At 39.9% G+C, this 18702-nt stretch overlaps 1 long non-coding RNA gene across 1 annotated transcript in view; it reads right to left on the bottom strand.

Moving 5' to 3' along the window:
* Positions 1 to 18702, bottom strand: part of LOC121399531 — a 40054-nt gene that overhangs the window by 15211 nt on the left and 6141 nt on the right. The window contains exon 2 of the long non-coding RNA XR_005965116.1: positions 1141 to 1287. This is a non-coding gene — a long non-coding RNA (uncharacterized LOC121399531). The remainder of the gene's footprint in view (positions 1 to 1140; positions 1288 to 18702) is intronic.

Below are 18702 nucleotides of genomic sequence, written 5' to 3'. Positions count from 1 at the left end.
CCAGCAGAATTCTGCACTGAAATCCATTTCTCAAAAGAGCAAACAGATTTTTTTATATTCAATTCTGAAATCTGACATGGGGCTAGACATATTGTCAATTTCCCAGCTGCCCCAAGTCATGTGACTTGTGCTCTAATCAACTTCAATCACTCTTTACTGCTGTACTGCAAGTTGGAGTGATATCACCCCCCTCCCTTTTTCCCCCCAGCAGCCAAACAAAAGAACAATGGGAAGGTAACCAGATAACAGCTCCCTAACACAAGATAACAGCTGCCTGGTAGATCTAAGAACAGTACTCAATAGTAAAAACCCATGTCCCACTGAGACACATTCAGTTACATTGAGAAGGAAAAACAGCAGCCTGCCAGAAAGCATTTCTCTCCTAAAGTGCAGGCACAAGTCACATGACTGGGGGCAGCTGGGAAATTGATAATATGTCTAGCCCCATTTCAGATTTCAAAATTGAATATAAAAAAATCTGTTTGCTCTTTTGAGAAATGGATTTCAGTGCAGAATTCTGCTGGAGCAGCACTATTAACTGATTCATTTTGAAAAAAAAAATGTTTTCTCATGACAGTATCCCTTTAATATACATATGCTAGTATGCTTGTTATACATGACAGGAGTCCCACTAAGCCTGTATCATGGAGTGTGAAAATACAGCATGTTAGGGTACTATGAGGGTTATGTAATAAAAGGCACTAAGATTGCAGTAATCTATAACAACCAATCAGCAGGTAGCATTTACTGATCACCTATTTAAAAGCAAGCACCCTATTGGTTGCTATAGGTTACTGTTGAGCAAACTTAGTGCCTTTTATTACCTATGGGGGTATAGAAGAATAGTTGGGCTGCAGTAGGTGAAAGCAGTCACAGAAGCTTCAGACGCCCTAACTCAATGAGATGCCTCCAACCCAGGCAAATTAAAGTAACAGTCTTTTATTAGGACAATACTTTAGTCTGGGCACCCTCTCCGCTCAGCTTTCTTACTGATTTTTTATTTATCAAGTCCAATATTTTCTGATCAGCATTTTAAAGGGGAAAACACAATTTTTTCGGAGAAAAAAAACTCAAATTTTTCATGATTTATTAAACCCTAAGGCTGCTAAAAGTCAGAATAAAAAATACTCCATCACAAACCTGCAGAAGTGATGTAGAAGTCAATGGCAGATGTCCCGTTTACAATTGGAAGATATCCTGATCTGCGCTGGGTTTCGTACAATAATCTGAAGGATTTGTGGTTTTCAGGCTATAATCCAAACAAATCAGCATTTTTGGCTGTCAAATCTGAAAAAAATGGTACAAATCAGATTTTTTAATGATTTTATCGAGTCTTTTCCCGCACCAGATTTTTTCGAGTAAATTTATTGATAAATACTGTAAAAATGTGCTCTGGAGTTTGGTTGAAGTGGTTTTAAGAAAACGGAGAAATTTTCAGATTTTAGTGAATAACCCCCTTAATGTTTCCGGGAAACCATAATGTGTAGGTATCACGGCCTTTGTTGCTGGTGAGGAGGCATCTTTCCTGGAATAGTGTAACAAGGAACAGTTTTTCAGGATTGGCCTAACTCATCTCCCATTATTGAGGAGGCTCAGATTCTCTCATGAGAGACTATGCTTACGTTATGATCTTCTGGAGGAGCTAATTGGGAAACTGTTACTTATTGGCCAATGTTAATCCTCAATTACACAACTCTAAGTGCATCCACACACATGAATATTCAGGCCTGTTAGCATCTCATTCTGACAGCAATCCATTGAGCTGCTGCATTTCAGTATCTTCAATTACATTTATCCAGCTACTGAAAGGTATTTCCAGCCATCCCCCACCCACCCCCCATAACTCTTTGCAGCTTATAAACTATTTTTCTTACAGTTTCAAGGTAACTCAGAACTGCTGTAAAGAGTGGCCAGGCCATGGTGTCCCTCAGACTGTTCTAGGCCCCATGGAAACCTAATTGCCTTTCAGGATGCCTTTATCCACCTCTTTGAGCTCCCTAAGTGACCTATGGTATAGACCAGTGATCCCCACCAGTGGCTCATGAGTAACACATTGCTCACCAACCCCTTCAATGTTGCTTCCAAACAAGTACTGTCAGTGTCAAACAGAGCCTAATTGAGACAACCAGTCCACATAAAGACTACCAAATAGCCAATACAGTTCTTATTTGGCATTCCCAGAAACATGCTTCATGCTTGTGTTGCTCCCCAAATCTTTTTACATTTGAATGGGTAAAAAAGGTTGGGAACCCCCGGTACAGAGGGAAAAGCAACATCAAAAGTGAGAGCCAACTAATTCTATCATTCAATAAAAAACACTCCTAGTCGATGAGTTGCACAATGTTTCCTATAATGGCTTTTTATATTTACAGTATATGTGATATAGAAATTCTTCTAGAATTCTATGTTCTATCCAAAGGATCAGAGTAGGAACCAAAATGGCATGAATTGCAAATGAAAGAATCGAGAGCAGTGTGCCAAATATTGTAGGGGTGTCTACACAGAGGTCTAATCCAACAGATGGGACGAGTAGTTATTAAGATATGGGGTGAGTGCATTTTTTTCTGCTTTGAATACCCCTAGAATTCTAGAAGCATTCTAGTTGCACAAATACAGGTATAGGATCTATTATCCGAAATGCATGGAACCTGGGGTTTTCCGGATAAGGGATTTTTACATAATATGTCTCTCTATACCTTAAATCTGCTAAAAATCATTTAAACATTAAAACACTAATATGGATTCACGCAGCTCAGTTACCATTAAGTACAAGCTTTCGCTTTTTATTACAGAGTAGAAGGTAATTATTTTTAAAAACTGGAATTATTTGCTTAAAATTGACCTTGTGGTAAATGGCCTTCATATAATTCAGAGCTTTCTGGATAGCGGGCATCCGGAAGTAAAGATCCATCACTTTGGATCTTGCGAGGGGACATGATTACACTTTACAAGTACATTAGAGGACATTATAGACAAATAGCAGGGGACCTTTTTACCCATAAAGTGGATCACTGTACCAGAGGCCTCCCCTTTAGACTAGAAGAAAAGAACTTTCATTTGAAGCAACGTAGAGGGTTCTTCACAGTCAGGACAGTGAGGTTGTGGAATGCACTGCCGGGTGATGTTGTGATGCTGATTCAGTTAATGACTATAACAGGGACTTGGATGATTTTTTGGACAGACATAATATCAAAGGCTATTGTGATACTAAACTCTATAGTTAGTATAGGGAGGGGTATATAGAATTTGATTAAAAGTAGGGAGGGGTGTGTGTATGGATGCTGGGTTTTCATTTGGAGGGGTTGAACTTGATGGACTTTGTCTTTTTTCAACCAAATTTAACTATGTAACTATGTTTAACTATGTAACCTGTATTTCTATAGTTGCATTTACCTTGTTATGTGCTAAGGGAGGGGAACATGTCAATTATGGTTGAGATTTGGCGGGGGGGGGGTATTTGTAGCCTTGGAAACTCATGGAAATTTAAGAGGCTGACTGTTACAGCCATAATTTAATATACTGTAATCTATCAGTAATATCTGTAATCGAAGGCACCACAAAACGGTACTTGTAAAGTCCGAAAATCAATGATAAAGTTTATGTGTTATTATGCCGATCAGGGAAATTTGCTAACAAAAACACATGTTAAGGAATAAGTGTCCTTCCCCAGGTCACAATGCCAGAGAAACACGAGGGAACTCAACACATGAGCAAGTGAAAAGTCATATTCTTGTGACAGAGGTCAGAGGATTTCCCAGATTGGAGAACTAGGAAGGAAACCATCTGTATAACTTCAGTGTGATCGGGAGAAGGCATTTTCCTATTTATAAATGCTGAATTAGTGAGTTAGTGATAATTTAGTCGTGAATATATCATCCCAGTGAAAGCTACAGCAATAGCAGACCTAAATATTGTTCTCATGCCAAACTTTCAATACAGATATAAATGACTTGTGGATGTAGACAGTGTATATGTACAGTATAAACAGAGGATGTGTACCAGTCCCCAAATACATGCACCAATTCATTTCATTACAAACACATTCCATATGGGGAGTTTATGTTGCAGTAGCAAATTGCAGGAGCTGGGGGCATGGGGGGCTCCACCTGAAGGACAGTTAGACTGAAAATTGCAGTAAATATGAATTTCATGGCTTACATATTCTTAAAACTATGACTGACACTATGAATTTAAAAAAAAAATTCAAAAATTCAAATATCTAAATTTATCATGTACTGTCTTTTAAAAATTCGGCTTCGTCCATTTACCATCTAAAAACTTGCCAAATTGCTGTTTTAGCCTATGGAGGACCTCCTAGAACCTATTTGTAGTAAGGATGCACCGAATCCACTATTTTGAATTCGGCCAAACCCCCGAATCCTTCCCAAGAGATTCGGCCGAATACCGAACCAAATCCGAATCCTAATTTGCATATGCAAATTAGGGGTGGGAAGGGGAAAACATTTTTTACTTCCTTGTTTTGTGACAAAAAGTCACACGATTCACCTCTCCGCCCCTAATTTGTATATGCAAATTAGGATTCGGATTCCGTTCGGCTGGGCAGAAGGATTTGGCCGAATCCGAATCCTGGCCGAATCCCGAACTGAATACTGGATCCCTAATTTGAAGTCAATTGGTGGATTTTTCAAATTCAATCGAATGCACTATTATCATGCACAAATCATACAATTCGAATTCAGCCGAACACCGACCTATTCAATCGAAAACTGACCTATTCAGGCCAAAAAAAAACTTTGACTTCATTTCGATTGTTCTTTTTGAATTCGAATTTTGAAGTTTTTCAAATTTGAAATTCGACCCTGGATAAATATGCCCCTAAGTATGCCCAGGAAGGACCTTCCCCAATCTGTACCCTTAACCAGAGGAACTTCTCGGTTGACTTAGCTTTTAGTTTTTCTGGGCACTTACAATTAAAACCACCTCAGAGTACTCGAGATTTTAGAGTTTTATTTTTATTAGTTGGTAACAAAGCTGAACGTGTCTTTCAACCAAGAAGAAGAATTGTGAATTTTTTTTTGACAATGCAAATGTCTATAGGAGCTTTTTAAATATGTCACAATTCGCAAATTGCGAATATTTATGTGCACTCAATTACGCCACAACTTTGGTGGTGGATAAAATATTCGCAAAACAGTTTCACAAACTGCGAATTTAAGTTGCCGGCAATGCTATTTTCGTGCACAACAACCTCGAACAATGGGTGTGCTCGCAGAAACTCCCGTCTCATTTGCGCGCCATTTGCGAAAATTTATTCACAATGCGAATTTGCAAAAACCGGAAAGACGGGCAGAGCAGTGCAATATGCACTCAGGAAAAAACATGCGCAATACAATAATTTTCGAAAAATATAAATGACCCCCTCTGTAACATTATGGGAACCAATGCACTAGGATATTATTGTATTATTGCTGGTTAACTATCATTTACATGTCTTATGGAAACAATGTGATTGTAACCCCCAGGCTTGGGAAGTGTTTATTCCTCTGACAAAGGAAGCATGAAACAGACAGCAGGAGTTTTATTTAGCACAACAGGAAAAACAAGCCGTCACTGCTGCCGGGTGTCAGATTCAGTTTCCCTTTCCGATCGTAGGGATCCCATCACATTCACCTAGGTAAAAATAAAATAAAAAGCTTTATTTTTGGTTATCAATAGGAAGTGAGTAAAGGTTAGTGTCCCACTAAATACGTGCAAAAACTCACCAGCACCGACATTCTTCAGCAGTAGCAGAAATGGCACAGGGTAATTGGATGTGAGGCAGCCGTTTGGGCCAATATTGCACTCAATTCTTGTTAATGACTCAGTGATGGTTAGATAAACGCTAGCGCAGGTATGGGACCTGTATAATGTTCAGGACCTTGTGTTTTCCCGACAAGGGATCTTTCCATACTTTGCATCTCTATACCTGACGTGTACTAAAAAAAAACATTAAATCGAATAGGATTGTTTTGCTTCCAATAAGCATGAATTATATATTAGCTGGGATCAAGTACAAGGTACTGATTATTACAGAGAAAAAAAGGAAATTGTTTGAAAATTTAAATTTCTTGATTAAAATGGAGTCTATGGGAGGTGGCCTTTTAAAGAATGTCTGTGTGACGGACAGATTTTTTTAACATTATAATTTATGTAATATATTGTATGCGCAGGCCACACTGCCTACTGCAACACTTTCTGGCTACCCTCCAACTAGGGTTGCCACCTGTCCGGTTTTGACCCGGACAGCCTGTTTTTTGAAGAGCTGTTCCGTTCAAAACTGCCTGCTGGTTTTCCAAATTAGGAAAACCAGACAGTATTTCCAATGATTGGAGAGGCAATTGGCCAATCGCCGATCACTACGTCACAGGCGCTCCTTTGATGTCCCCTGCCCATTGTCAGGGCTGAATTTACATAGTGGGAGCCCCTAGGCCCACTGGCGTCCATCGCCCCCGTCTCCTCCCCTATAATTTTCGTCATCGGGAACGGAGCAATGGGGATTGTTGCACGGGAAATTTAAAAAACGATCGTATCTCCGGTGTTTCTAAACCAATGTGGGTGTGGTTTGGCAGCATGCCGCCCCCTAAAATCACGCCACCCTTGGCATTAGTGGCCTTTCCACAAATTTGGGAATGCCCATCATGTTACTGCCCCACCACATCACATCATGGCTCCGCCCCCTGCCCGTAGTTAGACGGGCCAAAAGGAGGCATGCCAGTTTAATACTTTCAGCTATAGTAAACTACAGGCACTTGTATTTAGTGCATTAGCTCCTACTTGCTGAGTTATAGAATCTGAAGTGTGTGAAGGTCCTCATCTTGCCTTATTGCCACATTGTACTTAATTATAGAGGTCATTTACATTGCCCAGCACAGTGTGCAAGTACAAAAAAGGCTGAAAACACACTCACACACGTCCCCTCGCCTATTCCCAGTGGTGTAACCACCAGGGTGCGTGAGTGAGATCGCACCCAGACCCACACCCTTGGTTGTGGTTTTTGAAGCACCGGCGTTCAAGGGGCATAAATCAGAGGGGTCCAGCAGGAGCCCCGAGTGCTACATTAGCTACACCACTGCCTGCTCCTCACCAATACAGCACTTATACAGTCAGCTCTGTATTCATGGAGGAAGCCGCAGGTCTCCACAGAGATAGGACACGCATAACACAGTGTGCAAAAAAAAGACAGATTAAAGCCTTTTTATTTGCACTTTGCACACTTCATTCTACTCAATAAAGGACCCCACTTGATTGCCGTAACACAAGATTCACTGTAACACATCACTGTTATTATTGCTCTTCTCATGGTTTTGTGCCACCATCTATTCTCCATGATATAAAGGGACAAGGTGGCCAAATGTATTTGCAGTCTATATACAAACTATATTGTTAAGAGCAATGAGCCCACCATGCAGTCTCAAGCAATGCAGTATATACAGCAACGCCAAGCACTAGATGCAACCATGTATCACTTTAGTGCAAGGTTCAGTACCCTGTGAATATCTATTCATCCAAAGCTTGAACTACAAATTAATTCTTCAAATGCTCAGTAAAAAGAAGGCCCCTGGGCATATGAGCATCAGTAAGTGGCTGCACTATAGAGTTTAGAAGAATTTGTTTAGTGCTCGAGGTACGTAAAGACTGAGGGATTAGCCTGCAACTTTGTTGCAAACCATAATGCGTAGACCAGGCTCTATGGATTAAAGTGCATTTTCTTTAAATTGTGCTAAGAACATGTTACCTTACCGCATGTTTAAGGGGTGGATTAAGAAATGTACAGAGAACAATGCACTGAGCTCACACAACCCTTTATTATAAGGACACAAATAGAATTTAAGCATATAACTTGGTTACATATAGTTTTTTCCCACAGAGCACAAACCACTGTTTAGACATTCCTATGTACTTACTGTGATTCACCAAGCTTCAAAGGAATCATTATGATTAATCCGACTTTCACCACTCAAGCTTAATAGTTGTCTATTTAATAAGCAAGGGCAACAGTTTCAGTGTAACCTGCTTTAGTTAAGAGTGTCTGAGGGTAATTTTCCACTGTAGCCTAAAATATCAATAGGTGCTATTTATCCCCACGTTCCTAAAGTATAAACAGGCCTGACTATTCAGTGGTGAACAAGTAAAAATGTATAAATACTGTACCAAAATGTAAATAAATCAATTTCTGAACCTGTATGGGATTTGTTATCATGAAATCCGTTATCCAGAAAGCTCTCAATTACAGAAAGGCTATCTCCCATAGACTCTATTTTATCTAAATAATCCATATTTTAAAAAATGATTTCCTTTTTCTCTGTAATAATAAAACAGTAGCTTGTACTTGATCCCAACTAAGATATAATTAATCCTTATTGGAAGCAGAACCAGCCTTTTGGGTTTATTTAATGTTTAAATGATTTTCTAGTAAGCAAGATATGAAGATCCAAATTACAGAGAGATCCATTATCCAGAATACTCCAGGTCCAGAGCATTCTGGATAACAGGTCCCATACCTGTATTTATAAAAAAAAAAAATCCACTTTTGCCTTCCCCTGTTCCACACTGGAATGGCTTTGTCTTCTAATCTCTGATCATACTGAGATTTTCTAATTTTGAAGTGTAAAGTGTAATTTTTCACCTGCTAAAGCAGCTCTGTAAACTGTACTAAAATGATACATTTAGTTGATACATTTCTTATCTTTGTCCCTGCTGAACAGACTCTGGGTTTCATTACAGGCAGCTGTTAGAATTGATACAATAGTTGCTAATATTCCAGAGATGCTACATGTAAATGTTGCAAAATTGTAACGGTTTAGAATCTGCCCCTGAATTACTGAGCTGCCAGACTCAAACACCAGAGACAGGGACATTCAACTTTAAATTTAGATTTTGTAAAAACAGTAAAAAATAAATAATGGAAAGTAATTGAAAAAAGTGGATATTTAGGGCTCCACTTAAAATTGCTCTTGCTTTTTTGCACAGACAATTTTTAATAAAAACCCTTGGAGAATTTACCAAACACGGAGGGTCTTGAGCTGAAAAAGGCTTGGTGATATTTGGAAGTTTGCAAGAAAAACTTTGTCACCTAAAAGCTGTCATTGTTTTTCTTGGGTAAGCTAAAGAAGATTTCCCAAGCTTTTTTCAGCTCAAAATTCTGTGTGATTAGCTGGCCCAGATTTTGTGGCGAGGCCACATAGGTCCTGGCCTAGGGGGGCAAAATTTTAGGGGTGGCATGCCGCCCTGCTGCATTTATTATTATTGTTAACATGTATTTATATAGCACCAGCATCACATTAGTTACATACATAGAACATATGGAGTTACATACATCACAACCAATACCGGTACAAAAGGTGAGGAGGGCCCTGTGCAAAGGAGCTTACAGTCTAAAGGGAAGGGAATAGGACACAAGGTGTCGGAGTGGGCAATTAAGTGGGTGAGAGATGTGGTACTGTATGTGGTATTGCATTTGGTAGTTAAGCAGAGTGAGGGTAGGCTTCTTTAAAGAAGTGCGTTTTAATAGATCTTTTGGAGGCAGAAAGGTTGGGAGATAGTCGGAGAGACTGTGGGAAAGAGCCCTTGCAACATCTTGAATGCAAGCATGTGAGGAGGTAATGAGGGAAGAGTTGAGGAGCAGGTCAGTAGAGGAGCAGAGTAAGTGATTGGGTGAGTATATAGAGATGAGATCAGAGATGTAGGGTGGGGCAAAGTTATGAAGTGCTTTGAATGTCAGGTTCATTCCTTTGAATTTGATTCTGAAAGGTAGCAGAAGGCAGTGCAGGGACTGACAGAATGGCGAGGCAGAGGAGGAGCGGTTGCTGTGGTGTATGAGCCTGGCAGCAGTGTTCATTATGGACTGGAGAGGTGACAGTCTCTGGAGGGGAAGGCCAATTAAAAGAGAGTTACAGTAGTCTGGCCTCGGAACGCCGCTTACATAAATCTGGCCCTGGTGATTAGTAAACTCATGTAAGTTTCCACTGAAGTGTGATCATGCCAACAAGCATCCCTCCATAATGGGCACGGGGTTACACGATCATTACCATGTTTCACCTTAACACAAAGAGTTGTACACCTGGCATGTATATAAATATATACCTATACACGAGGAGGCGTATTTGTCAATATCCAACCTTTCTAAGATTCAAATAAACTCAAAATTTTACCAAACCTGAATCTAAAATACTCGATTGAATAAAACCATGAAACAAAACATGAATGCACTGAATTAGTATTGTCCCCATCCTTGTCAAGGGGTCTACAAGCTCTCAAAAAATATTCAAAGAACATCTTGAATTGCAAAATTCACTTAAATTTCGTCCAGGACAACTGACTTCTGCATGAACACACAAGCTTTTAAACGCGAGAGTTTCCAATTTTTAGCACTTAATATACAGTATATAAAATGTTGAAGTCTTAGAAACCCTAATTTAAATTCATTTATTTTAGCTACAAAAAAAAAAACTGCGGCAAAAATATTCAATTCTAACCTTGATAAATTGGCCCCACAATGTTGGAGCAAGCAGGGCATCCAGGGGAATTACAGCCATGAGGCAATGTGAGAACTTTGCTGTAGATGACAATGTATCAGGGGCAGTAGATTATCAATTTCAAGAAAAGACAAATATGTGCTACACGTATGGAATCTGTTATGAGGAATACCAGAAATTTCCAAATTAATGAATGGACATCTCTTATAGACCCCATTTTAAACAAATAATCCAAATTTTATAAATGATTTCCTTTTTGACTGTAAAGCTGGCCGCAGACGCAAAGATTTGGTCCAATCGTTTCCTACGATTTTCAGGCCGTGTGTGGAGAGTCCCGACATTTTTCATGCCATGGCGATCAGACGATCGGACAGTTTAGAACATTTCTGTCGGCTGCTGATAATATCTCTGCATGTGTTGCAGATCTGACGCTATCAATGGGAGACTGTCACCAGCTTTTGTCGGACCTATCTTTCATACGATTGCTGTCAGGGGCAGAACATAGTTTGATCTGTTCTTTTACTACTTTATTTGATCTGAATGGTTAGTGGCAGGTCAGGAGATGGCACCTAATAGGAAGGTAAATCTGCACATCTATGGCCACCTTAATAATAAAACAGTACCTCGTACTTGATCCAAAATAAGATATAATTAATCCTTATTGAAAGCAAAATCAGCCTATTGGGTTTATTTAATATTTATATGATTTTCTAGTGGAAAGAGCTGTAATCTGGAAAATCCCAGGTACCAAACATTCCCCACACCTGTACAGAGAACACATAACTTTAAAGAGGTAAGAAATGGACAAAACATGATGATTTGCATCAGGATTAGTGATGGGCGAATTTATTCGCCGGGCGCAAATTCGCGGTGAATTCCCGCCGGTGAATAAATTAGTGAAACCGCCAGGAAAATTCGCTGGTGTAAAAAAAATGGACGCTGTCCAAAAACGGATGCCTGCGTCTAAAACGAATGCTGGCGCCGTTTCACAAATTTTTCGACATTTCGCGAATTTCGTGGGAGATTCGCACATTTTTTGGCAAAACACCCCAAATTTGCCCATCACTAATCAGGATATCGATAAATGACCCTAACTGATTTTCCAAGATGAAAGGTATCTAAGATCTTGTTGCATTTTCATGATTATTATCATTATCACCAAAACACTTCTATGTTTCTGGGTGGACTGGAGCTGGGAAGTATTGGAAATCTTCTGCTTACAGTCTTTCCTGTTATTGCTTTGGAAAAATTCTACCATGGAAGCCAACGCACTGAAATTAACCAAGATAAGAAATCAGCAGTTTCCTTTAATGCGACTCACTACTATAAATATCCATTGGCCAAATGTAAAATACATGAAATTGTGATGAATGATTGCCAATAACGGACTGAGGTACACTGAGCTTCAAACATAGGGGAATACCAGCTACTGCATGTCACAGAAAGAAGTAAGTAGTTTAGGTTGTTTTCTTAGTATAATCAGAGGAAAAGGATTTGCAAAGTCCCCAAATGACTCGAAAGTTATTGCCAGTAAAATTGTAATTTCAAGAAATTGTACGGGCCCCAAAATACGGATGGATCCAAAATAAGGAGATCTCTTCAGCTTAGGCCATCTTGGGGACAGTTAATTATACTTTTAGATAGATAACAGATGAGATAATGCAATATCCATCACTATCCATCATAACCTTTGAGTAAATATACATAATACAGGCAATTGTGAGCCTTTTTGAAAAATTTTTTTTTACTGTATTTTGCTTTCTAAAAATGACATACTACATATTAAATAATTCAACCATTGGATTCCTGATATCTCCATATATTGAACCTTTATGTTCTTCTTTTTCTTTTTTTCCCCCTTACTACAAACACGGCTGAAAACTTTTGCCTACAGACATTATTCTTTCTGCTGTTCAAAGTGTCATGAGATGGACTTTCTCTATCATAGACATCACAAGCACAGTGGTAGATTTTGGGATAGTGAATTCCTGTGCCCACACTGGGTACCAGATTAAAGACCAGCTGCCATAATTATCATTCTTAAAAATCATACATCAATCATCGAATAAAATATAGTTCTATCTTATAAGTTTGCAGTTAGAGAGAACAGGCCTTATTTATTAAGTGCAGCAAACGGTGTAAAGAAAGGTGTAAAGAATAAAAATAAAAAAAGCCGTTATGTTTTTTTCCCACAATGCAATAATGGTTCCTAAAATTCCAGAGTTCCATCAATGCATGCTCTTGTGCATTATTCATTAAAGGGTTTGATTACCTTCAAATAATTTTTTCAGATCAGTTGGTTTCAGATTGTTCACCATAAATAAAGACTTTTTCCATTCACTTTCTATTTGTTAATGTTTTTCTAATATTGAAGTGTAAAGTTTCATTTTTCACCTTCTAAAGCAGCTTGAGCTTGGGGGGGGGGGGGTCGCTGACTCTTTAACTATTCTAAATTGATATATTTAGTTGATACATTTGTTATCTTTGTCCCTGCTGAGCAGAATCCCTGAGTTTCATTAAAGGCAGCTGTTAGAATTGATACAATAGTTGCTAATATTCCACAGATGCTGCTGAGAAATGTATCTAATTGTAGCAACTAAAGCTGACCATAGACGCAAAGATCCGATCGTACCAATCAAAGTACGATCGGACTTTCCCATCCCTGCCACTAACCATTCCGATCAAAGTCTTACCATTCCGATCAATTAAAGTAGTAAGAGTACAGATCAGCGGATGTTCTGCCCCTGACAGCAATCGTACGAAAGTTATGTCTGACAAAAACTAGTGACCGTCTCCCACTGAAAATCGTACGATCGGCAATACACGCAGAGATATTATCGGCAGGCGACAGAAATTTTCTAACCTGTCCGATCAACCAAACGACCGATCTCCGCTGGACAAAAAATGTCGGGACTCTCCACACACGGTCGAATCCTCGATTTGTACGATCGGATCGTTGCGTCTATGGCCAGCTTAAATGTAGCAAATTGTAATAGTTCAGATGCTTCTGGATCACTGAGCTGCCAGACTGAAACACCGGAGACACGAACATTCATAAAGGGGATGTATGGTCACATTTTTAATCCCCCTTTGGCTTTGGGGAGTGAATAGAAGGATTTTTCAAATTGCAAATAATTGTTTATTTTTTGCAGTTTTTTTGCTGCTTGCAGCACATTCATATCCCCCACATACCTGCTCATGCTGCAGCAGTGCGCAAAACCTTCATGGCTCTTGGCCATCTCTTCGTCTTGGCCCGCCTACCTCTTCTGCTAGTCCCGCCCACCTACCTATGAAAACGAGTAGGCAGTGACTGTGGACGTGACGGTGAGACACATCTAGCAGGCGTCTGCAAACAAGACTGCCTACTCCTTTTTCATTGACTAGCAGAAGAGGCAGGTGGGCCAAGAAGAAGAGACGGCCACAGGCCGTGAAGATTTTGCACGCTGAAAAAATAATTATTTGCAATTTGAAAAATCATTCTATTTACTCCCCAAAGCTAAAGGGGGTGAACAATTTGAAAACAACGGAACTGAAAAAAAGTGTTTGGAAGGTGAACAACCCCTTTAATGCAGGTTGGGGAAAGGTACCGCAAGGCGCATGTTTTGGAGAACCACATGTGAATGGAGTCAATGCACACTTAATTTATTTTAGCACTTTGCACTTGTGTTCATATGGGTGGAAGACACAACAGAGCCATGTACATCCCTGTGTCCCAGTGCTCTGTATCTGAGTACTAAGGGGTTTGCTGCTTTGTTCTGCACCTCTTGCTTCTGTGGATTTGATAATATATGCCTTGCAGGCCCAATTTACTGAGTAAGCAGAAGGGTGCAAAATGAACAAAAACAGGAGCACACAAGAGACTAAAAGAGGCTAAAAGGTTTCTATATTTCCCGAGCATGGGGTGGCCCATGGGAATTCCTTTGGACACAACCTAACTTGTAAGTCATGAGAGGGTCATGGCATAACTAGTTGTTACGGGCCCGACAGCAAATAAATTTTGGGGCCCCAAACATATCCAGAGGTTGACCTGTTTTACCAATATATATTGAAATTGCTCATTAATTAGGGCCTCATACAGCTGCAGGGTCTGCTTCCTCTGTAGTTACCCTGATAGCAGTCATTAAGAACAGGGCTGTGTTGTGCCCACAGTGCTGATCTGTGGGATTATACTGTATATAACATAATACCTACTGATTTATTTGTCAAGATACCTTTACTGTATTGGGCAATGTGTCATCCAGCGAATACAAATTTCTCACCAATGTTGTGCTGATTGGTTCAAGACAATCACATGTCCTTATCGTGTTCCCTGGCCACGGAACTTCCTCACAGCAACATGTATACAAAATATGCAGACTTGTGAAGATGAATTAAAGCTTTATTTTTCAAAAATTAACAATGCATAATGTCCTTACTACTGACGCGTTTCGTGCCCATTGGCACTTCCTCAGAGTATAACATTTCTTTTTGACACATAAAACTTTATAGCTACAATGTGTCATCCAGGCCTGGATTTGTGGAGAGGCTTAGGACTGCAAGATTTCAGGGGTGACATGCTGCACGGCGGCATTCTAAAGAGCACTGGGGACACACTCGCGGGTGGGGGGCTCATGAAGACGGGAAAGTGGGTTCTAGGCAGGGCCCGATTTGCCCTGAGGGCGCCCAGAGGCCAGCGTCCTCCGTCACCCCCTCTCACTCTCTAGATAGTGCGCATGCGCATCCACTAAGAGGCCGGTGTCCTCCGTCACCCCTTCCTTCTCTCAAGATGCGGCCTGGTTCTAGGACCATGTGGCATAGGGGCTCCAAAGAGGGAAATTAGGTCCTGGTCTTATATACCCTAGGGAAAGTCCTGCCCTACACATCAAAGAACAGAAAGAAGGCTGCCTACCAACAGAAATGCCTGCGGTCATGTTGTGCAAAAATATTCTACAACATAGTTAAAACTAAGTGCACTACCTTAGGACAGAGACACACGGTCAGATTCGAGGAGAGTAGTCGCCCAGCGACAAATCTCCTCCTCTTCGGGGCGACTAATCTCCCTTAACTGGCTTCCCCTGCCTTCCGCCGGCTAGAATGAAAATCGCTGGGGGGATAGCAATCGGTGCGCTTTGCTTTCCAAAGTCGCTGAAGTAGCCTCACGAAGAAACTTTGGGTGACTTCGGAAAACGAAGCACTCCGAGTGCCAACCAACCGGCAATTTTCATTCTAGCTGGCGCAAGGCAGTTCAGGGAGATTAGTCGCCTCAAAGAAGAGAAGATTTGTCACCGGCCAACTAATCTCCCCAAATCTGACCATGTGTCTCTGCCGTAAGTGTATTTTTGGCACAAAATATCACTCAAATGCACATTTTAAATCTAAATGATGTGTGAGACAAACATTCATTGCTTAAAGCACACTCGTTCTGTACGAACAACCAATGATGTAGAATAGTTTTGAAGAATTCCTACCTGTGTGTATATGTACATATTTATTTGTATTTCCCACGGGAGCACAACATAAAGACGTTCATTTATAAATGCGACATGAGAACTACTTGTCAGTTTACTTCACACTCTTTTCAGCACAGGCTTTCATACATGAGTGCAATATTCTTACATCAAAGATGTTTTTGTTCTGCAGAAATAATCAGAGATTTCGTTTTGCAAACACATCATTGCATTAAAAAGAAATCTGCACTATTTGAGGTTGTTTTAGGATAAGAGATAGTGCTCAAAACTATTTGAAGAAAGAGCAAACGCCAATGTTAACTTTATTTATAGAAATATCCTTATTAAACATTTGCAAAGTGTGTGCGGCCCATTAACTGATCACATGATGGCTCTTTTCTGGTCTATTACAGTTAAAATACAAGCATTTTATTAGGGATTAGGGTGAAAGTGTGGAGAATGGGGATTTGCTGTCCTTGATACAACTGAAAGCCCAGCTAGAAGGTCAGTTATCAGGGCCACCATCACAGCCCTGTACAACAACATTTTCTGGGCCCCCTGGTCCCCGCCTGCCCCAGCTTGACCCAAAGCCCCATCCCAGATTCTGCCACAGTAAAAAGGGCACACAGACATCAGTATTGTATCAGTAACCCCCCCCCCACACACACACAAGTTATAAATATCCATTGGTGGTCAGGGCCCCCCTTCAAGTTAAACAAAATTGGTGGCCAGGGTCCCCAATAAAAGTTTTTAAAGAACATTGGTGTGACCAAGGGTTTAAAAAAAAACATTGGTGTTCAATGGAACTTTGACTTGTTTCAGTGGCTTCTCCTCTTTTTTGGTTCCATTCGACAGCTTTCAGCTCCTTGGGGCAGCTGTTTCATTTTTCTTTTAATGATCTTGACTTTCCCCTTCTATTATCCCCCTGCGTTGCTCATTTGATCTGTTTATCCCTTTCTTTTATATTGAAACCCCTTATTATTCCCTTGCTTCTCCACTTTGATTGTCCCTCTTCCTACACCATACTTTTCCCTTCTCTCTCCTGTCACATGTACTCCTGCTTACCCTGCAGGTTTTCTTCTTCCCTGCCTATAAAGACTCACTATCAATCACATCATTGTATGATGGTAGCTCAGCTTTTCAGTTCTTGGAAGCACTTGGTGAGATTAGATGGTAGCAAGGACTCAATAATGTTTGAGTATAGTCAAGAGTACTGGATGCCAGAGGACCAGTATCAGTCACTCAATCATTTATTTGGTTTAAAAAACAGATGCATGGTGAAAAGCATAAGATTGATTCTTCTTTTAGAATATAAGAATAGATCATTTCCATCATAGTGACCACTTATTCTAGAATAAAATATGTATGGCTTTTCATGCATAAAACAAGGTTATTGCCTTCCTTTGTCTAAAGCTCATGAACGAAGCATGTATTCACCCATTCATTTCATCATAATATGGCCACCGGAGGTGCTGTTTCATTGCCCACATGTATTAATTAATAGGGTCCAATTCCTCTTGGTAGAGGGATCACTAGTTAGATAGGAAGATATACTGTATATAGTGCTGGAACGTTAGAGGTGATTAGTAGTTGTGCAAAGCACAGAGTTCGAATATTTATGTTAATTCTGCCTTTTTTTTCTTTATATTAACAGACGGCAGGCATGTTGATTATTGTCAGGTCAAGGGATTGATGGTGTATAAATAAAACTGCGCACCCAACCTACTGAAAGCCCTGTTAGGGTGTGCCAGCTTTTGCTTGTAAACAGTATTAGTGAATGTCACAACATGTCCTTTCATATAAGAACAATTATGCATTACTGCCCCTTACAAGTCAAATAATTTCAACATACAGTATCACAGATACGCTGTTAAAACAGAGAAAAAATCTGACATTATTGATAGCTGCCTTCGACATTTGCACTGAAATATTACTTATTTGCCTAATTTTCCCTATTGCATCCCTATTGGCTGGCCACTCATCCAATCACATAAAAACACATGCCAATCTATGGGGAGTTTACACAGTTTATTATAGAGAGTCACAGTGTTGTCTAGTGTAGGAAAAGGCATCGATGGTGACGGAAACAAACAGATATTTTTTAAATATTATTTAAACTGCAGGGAAGAAACATCTGTTATCTGTAATATCTTTTATATAAAAGTTACAGAACTCTATATTAGCTACAAATTGTAGAGTGCAAGGTGACTAAATAAAGAACAAACACAGTTGGGATTACCACACCTATCCTCATATGCAAATAAGAAACGTTTTTCCCACGGAAGATAGTTTCTGGAATGTCATCTGTCTGGGCATTCTATACAGAGTTAATTGTCTGTCCTTGTATGAATTAGTTATTAATAACAATGTGCAGCAGCAAGCCATTAGATTTGACTAGGGTGTATCGTGTTCCACCTAAAAAAAACCTAATGAAACACTTAAGATCACAATGAACGCTCTGGGAAACTCTGTCTGAACTTCAGAAGAAATGTCTTTCGGCTCACAGTGATTATACGACAAATGATTTATGGGGGTCGCTAAAAAATTCCAAGTTTTCTGCAAGATTTTACAGTTCTTTATGTTGCAGGTAACTTCACTTATCTTTTATTAAATGTGTATTTCTCCAGGTCTACTTGGGCAAATATGTAGACATATACTGTGTTGTAGTGATGGGCGAATCTGTCACATTTCACTTTGGCAAAATTAGCGAAATGGTGAAAAAATTCGTGAAACAACGAAACTTATTGAAGTCAATGGGTGTCAAAATAATTTGTCCAAATGCATTAAAGTCAATGGGTGTC

Source organism: Xenopus laevis, chromosome 1S, assembly GCF_017654675.1.
Source record: "Xenopus laevis strain J_2021 chromosome 1S, Xenopus_laevis_v10.1, whole genome shotgun sequence".
Taxonomy (NCBI): domain Eukaryota; kingdom Metazoa; phylum Chordata; class Amphibia; order Anura; family Pipidae; genus Xenopus; species Xenopus laevis.
This window is presented reverse-complemented; position numbering and strand designations above follow the sequence as displayed.